Below are 6,000 nucleotides of genomic sequence, written 5' to 3'. Positions count from 1 at the left end.
TCAACAGGATGTCTTCCTAGAAAAGACCATTGAGAAACTGTTGAATTTCTCTGAAGGGCAGCTGATTGTGGGAGGGGATCTTAACGTCCCCCTAATCCCCTCGGAGAATGCCTCCTCGAGACGTTCCTCTGTTCTTCCTGGCTCTCGTAAACGCATTGACCAAGCCCTACACAAAGCCCAACTTGTAGATGTTTGGCGCATCACCCCGCTGAAAGAGACTACACTTTCTACTCCAATCCCCACAAGCTATACTCCCATATAGATTACTTCTTATTACCACACGCACAACTGCATGCAGTCAGAAACTCCACCATAGGTTCCATAACATGGTCAGACCAGGCTCCAATCTCCTTATCATATGCGCTCACTGATTTCCCTTCCTCGAGATCTAGCCAATGGAGACTGAATAAAAGCCTTCTGACAGACCAAGACGTGATCTCAGAGGTTACTAGGGAACTGCAATCCTACTTTGTTACTAATGACACGTCTGACTGCACCCCTGGCATGGTATGGGAGGCCCATAAGGCGGTCATTAGAGGAGTGCTGATTAAACACGGCTCGAGAATTAAAAAACAGCGTACTCAACAACTACACTCACTGTTAGAAGACCTGCGACAGCTAGAAGAACGTCACAAGCAGTCCCCAAACCCCACACTAGAGACCGACCTCCATATTAAAAGATCTCAAATTAATGATTTACTACAATTTAAGGCCAAGGCGTCGCTGCAAATCTGCAGGAAAATCGCTTATGAATCCGGGGACAAATGCGGCAGGTTGCTGGCGCATTCTCACAACCTACGTACCCCAATGTAAGCAAACCAGGCGGCACCAAAGCATCCAAACCACTAGACATCGCCTAAGAATTCCAGAAATTTTACACATCACTGTACAACATAGAGAGAGGTCCCCTATCACAAGCTGAATTACAGTCTTACCTGTCCGCCTCACAAATGCCTCGCCTCCATGACTCAGCTCAGGAGGCATTAGAAGGCCTTATTACGATAGAGGAAGTACAGAGAGCGATAGTGGCAAGCAAACCAGGGAAGGCCCCTGGCCCTGATGGTCTCACCATTTGCTACTATAAAACCTTCATGCCATCTCTATTCACGTATATGGTTAAATTATTTAACGGAGTAAGCCCCGAATCACCCTTTAGCCCCTGTACACACAGTCGGAGATTCTGCCAACCAAATCCGTCGGATTTTGCCCGTCGGATTTAGTCCGACGGATTGTGTCCGAAACTGTTGCATACACACCGTCGGGCCAAGTTGGCGAAAACTCCGATCTTTCACAACGTGATGACGTAATTTCATTACGATGGGACTACATTCAGGCTAGTAGCCAAGAGCTTTGATGTAGGAATTTGATCTGAGCATGCGTGGCACTTGGTCCGATCAAAATGCTCTACACATGATAGGATTAGGTCCGTCCGGCCAAGTTGGTCGGGAAATCTTTCCAACATGTTGGAAAATTGGGTCGGACGGAGATTCGGACAGAATCAGTCCGATGCATACCACACACAGTCGGTATTATCTGACGACACGGTCCGATAAGACTCATTCCGACAAATTCTCCGACCGTGTGTACAAGGGCTTACAGTTGAATCCTTGCAGGCCCACATAGCGGTTATTCCAAAAGAAGGTAAAGATCCGACGGCCTGTGGCAGCTATAGGCCAATATCCTTGCTAAATACGGACATTAAGCTGTTCACCAAGATACTTGCGAATAGAATTCAAATTCATATCCCCCATCTAATCCACTTAGATCAAGTGGGATTCGCCCCCCAGAGGGAAGCGAGGAACAACACCATGAAGGTGCTAAACTTACTACACGTGGCAAACAAATCCTGTATTCCCTGCGTGTTTCTGGGTACGGATGCGGAGAAAGCCTTTGACAGGGTGAATTGGTCTTTCATGCAGGCGGTCCTTCAATACGTCGGGTTTGGCGCTCATATGTCACAATGAATTTCGTCCATTTATCTGAGACCCACAGCTCGGGTAAGAGCCAATGGAGTCCTATCTGAACCCTTCGATATCTCTAACGGGACACGGCAAGGGTGCCCGCTTTCACCCTCCTCTTCGACCTATCAGTGGTATCACGGTGTATGGCCTCCAACATAAAGTTTCGGCATATGCAGATGATATGCTGTTCTCCCTTACGAATGCGGTGATATCCATCCCAAATCTCCTTAGGGAATTTGCAAAATACGGAGCTCTCTCCAACCTCAAAATAAACTTTTTTAAATCAGAAGCGATGGTCATTAACCTGTCACAATCACTCAAGGCCCAAATTCAATCCAACTTCAGATTTAAATGGAATGACGTGGCATTGACATACTTGGGTACACTGATCCCAAACCACATCTCTAAGGTATATGGACTAAAATTCCCCCCCACTATTGGCAAAAGTCAGAAGACTGCTAAATAATTGGAACTCTGGGTTACATTCGAGGTTCGGCCGCTGTAATATAATTTTCTCTATCTCCTACAGGCCTTACCCATCCACATACCACCTATATACTTCCAACAAAATCCGAAAAGTGTTCTTTGAATTTATCTGGGCCCACAAACACCCTTGACTAAAGAGGTCCCAGCTCATGATGCCCAAGCTGTATGGGGGCTTAGCAGTGCCAAATGACCACAAATACTACCAGGCGGTCCGTCTTGGTAGACTGGTGTAGACATGGGCCCCTCAAGTTGTGGGTATGGCTTGAGCAGGACCAGAGCCCCATCCCTTTGGATAGAGCCCCATGGTGCTACGACTCCTTGCCTAGCACAGTGAAGTCTCCCCCGGTGATCGGGCAGACGGCACAGGTATGCTTCCTTTTGTTTAAAAGGGGGATACTTTCATCGGTATCCTCGCCGGTCTTTCCGATTCTGGGGAATTCCGGTCCCCCCCCCCCCCCCCGGGCTGCCAGGAGGGACCATTTAAACATCTTAAGCTATCAGGTTACTCACAGGCCTCACATTTCCTACTACAGGGAAACTGGCCCTCGTTGCAGGACTTAATGGACCCACGGGGTCCATATCAGTTAAGGTTCTGGAGCGCTCTCCAACTCTCCCACTTTCTTAGGACTCTGCCGAACCCAAGCAATTTTGACCAACCACTCACTACCCTAGAAGAAATATGCTCTTCTGTAGGGACTTTCCCGCATACGTTATCAAATATGTACAATCTCCTAATCACCCCCTCAGATCCCGATTCCCTAAACTGCGTCGCTGAATGGGAACGAGAGCTAGACTGCAAGTTTAACCCACAACAAAAACAGCGCATCCTACACTTCACATATAAATCATCCATCTGCACAAAAATGCAGGAAACCAACTTCAAAATATTAACTGGGTGGTATAAGACTCCTGCAAGGCTTAGTAGAATTCTCCCTGGAACGTCAGACAGATGCTAGAGATGCCGGGAGGAAAGGGGCATGCTCCTACATGTTTTTTGGTCATGTCCAATTTTAACACAATTTTGGTCAGAGGTCAAGGATATTGCCCAGAAATTCTCTGAGCGGCAAATTCCGGATGACCCGGCGTTCTTCCTCCTCCACAACTCAGCTGCCCCGATTAAATCTTACCAAATATCAATCATCAGACATCTTCTGGATGCGGCCAAAACATGCATCCCACTGAAGTGGAAATCCACACAACCCCCGCCTATCGGGATGTGGCTTCGGAAGGTACAACAAATTAATAAATTTGAAGACCTGATTCTAACAGCCCGACACCAACAAGAAAGATACTCCAAGACGTGGTCTCTCTGGAACATGTTTGTCTACTCTGAGGAGGGTCGAGCCCTATTTGGCAGATCACCCTCTGAGTGACCCGACAGTTCCACAACTCTTAGGTCCTAGGGATCTCCTCTCCTACCCCCCCACCCCCTCCCTAAAGCTCCCCCCCCCCTCCTTTCCACCTTCCCTCTTTCTCTCTCTCGCTCTCTCTCTCTCTATCTAACTCTCCTGTCTGTAACTTCTCCCCTCTCTTTGTTTCTTCTCTCTCTTGGTTTCTGGGCCTCCACGGCTGTGGCTGGCTCTATTTACTCTCATATTTGTGTTATATATTATTAAAAATGAAGGGGGAGGGCCACGTGAGACTTCCGTACTGTTCATTGCACCTTTTGCTTGAGTTGTACAGATGGCTGGTTTACTTTTCTCCTTGTATTGTTTTATATACGTTCTGTACACCCTGTTATGTCTGATGTTTTGTATTGGGGGTCCCCAGGCCTCTCCTTTTGCCTAAATAAATAAAAAATCCCAAGAGGCTCTTTCAGTTTGGTAGAAGGAGAGATGCTGCTTGCCCTAGGTGTGGAAGGACAGAAGGAGATATGATACATATGTTCTGGAGATGCCCTAAGTTATCGGTATTGGAGGGAGGTTGTGACGATAATCACTCAAGTATTTGAGACGGTAGTAGAAATGGAAGACATTTTATAAGAGATAGGGACTTTGAGGAAAACAAGGCCTGGTAAGGCCCAATAATTCCATCCCTAGGGACTTTAAATGATAACACGGCCTGGTAAGGTCATGAATATCCATCCCAATTACTTAACCAACAAGGGGGGGGGGAAATAATTTACAAGGGAGGTGGAACTTTAAATGCAGCACATGGAAGCAGAACAATAAAAGGGCGAATGTAAAGGAGTTTTCTTGGTAGAAATGGAACCTTTGGGGTGTGTACTGGGTTGGATTGAGGGACGTAGTGACCCTAAAGATAGTAAATTAGCAAAACTAGGGTGCCTCTTTCAAGCTAGGAAACTCATAGCCCAGAAATGGCAGTCCTCTACACCTCCTACTAGTGGAGAGTGGGTGCAAAATATGAATAGGGTTATCCTTAAAGAAAGGGTAGCACATATAAGGCAGGGAGGTATCAAAAAATCCGATAAGATATGGAAGTTGTGGTGTGAGAAAATTAATGATGGTGCTTATATTTAAAAGTAGAAGGGCTGCTAGTTAAGAAATAGTGTGAGGAGTGGATTTGTGTGAGTGGGGAAAGGAGGTGAATGTGGGGAATGGAAGGGCGTAAAAGGGTTATATAAAATCTGTATTGTGTCTTTGCTTTTTTTATATGGGAATGTTGTATGTTATGTTTAAATTGAAAATAAATTAATAAAGATATAAAGTATAAAAAAAATAAAATAAAAAATCTGTAAAAAAAAAAATGCCCACCATTCTATTCTCTAGGACCTCTGCTAAAAAAATATATATATATATATATATATATATATATATATATATATATATAATGTTTGGGAGTTCTAAGTTGTTTTCTAGCAAAGAAAAATATGCTTTTGGAGATGTAGGAGAGGAATGCTAGAATTGGCCCGCACCAGAAGTGGAGACTTCCCGAACCATCAGTTCCACAATTTGTTCAGAAGTGGGTTCAGAGAGTTTTTTTTTTTTTTACAAAGGTTATACAAGATGTGGGAATTATATTGAATTAATGAGCTGGGTGTTCCTGGGTGATGGGTGATGTCAAAATAACAGGTATTCCTTTTTTTAAAGGGAATGTTTTAGTATTCTGGGTATTGCTTTGATTTACAGTATGTACTATGCATGACTGCAGGATGTATTGTTTTTATGTTTTTTTTTTTTTTTTTAATGGTTTGTTAACATGAGGAGTAGGATAGAAATGTAATTGTGAATTTATTTTTGCAATGACCATAAATCCTATGATTTAATCAAACAATAATCTCAAACCAACAAGGGAGAAGAGATGTGTTTTACACCATTACTATGCAAAACTAAAGTCAGTTCAATTATTAATTAAAAAAATAAAAAATTAATTCCTTTCATGTTTTAATTTTTTCATGCTTTATCTCTCATTGTGAAAGCTTGTTAAATTATTCTGCACTACGTCATTCCAATTCTGACACTAATGAGGCCATCAGAGGCAGATGTGGTCCACTGGGAAGACTTGGCAGTTTCTAAATTTAAACTATGAGTGAGGTGACAGCTTTATGAAATCTATAAAAGCCCAACTGAATTCAAGAGAAAAGCAATGCGAC

Source organism: Lithobates pipiens, unplaced genomic scaffold (assembly GCF_037356315.1).
Source record: "Lithobates pipiens isolate NorthernLeopardFrog02 unplaced genomic scaffold, aLitPip1_a1.2 Scaffold_23, whole genome shotgun sequence".
NCBI lineage: Eukaryota > Metazoa > Chordata > Amphibia > Anura > Ranidae > Lithobates > Lithobates pipiens.
This window is presented reverse-complemented; position numbering follows the sequence as displayed.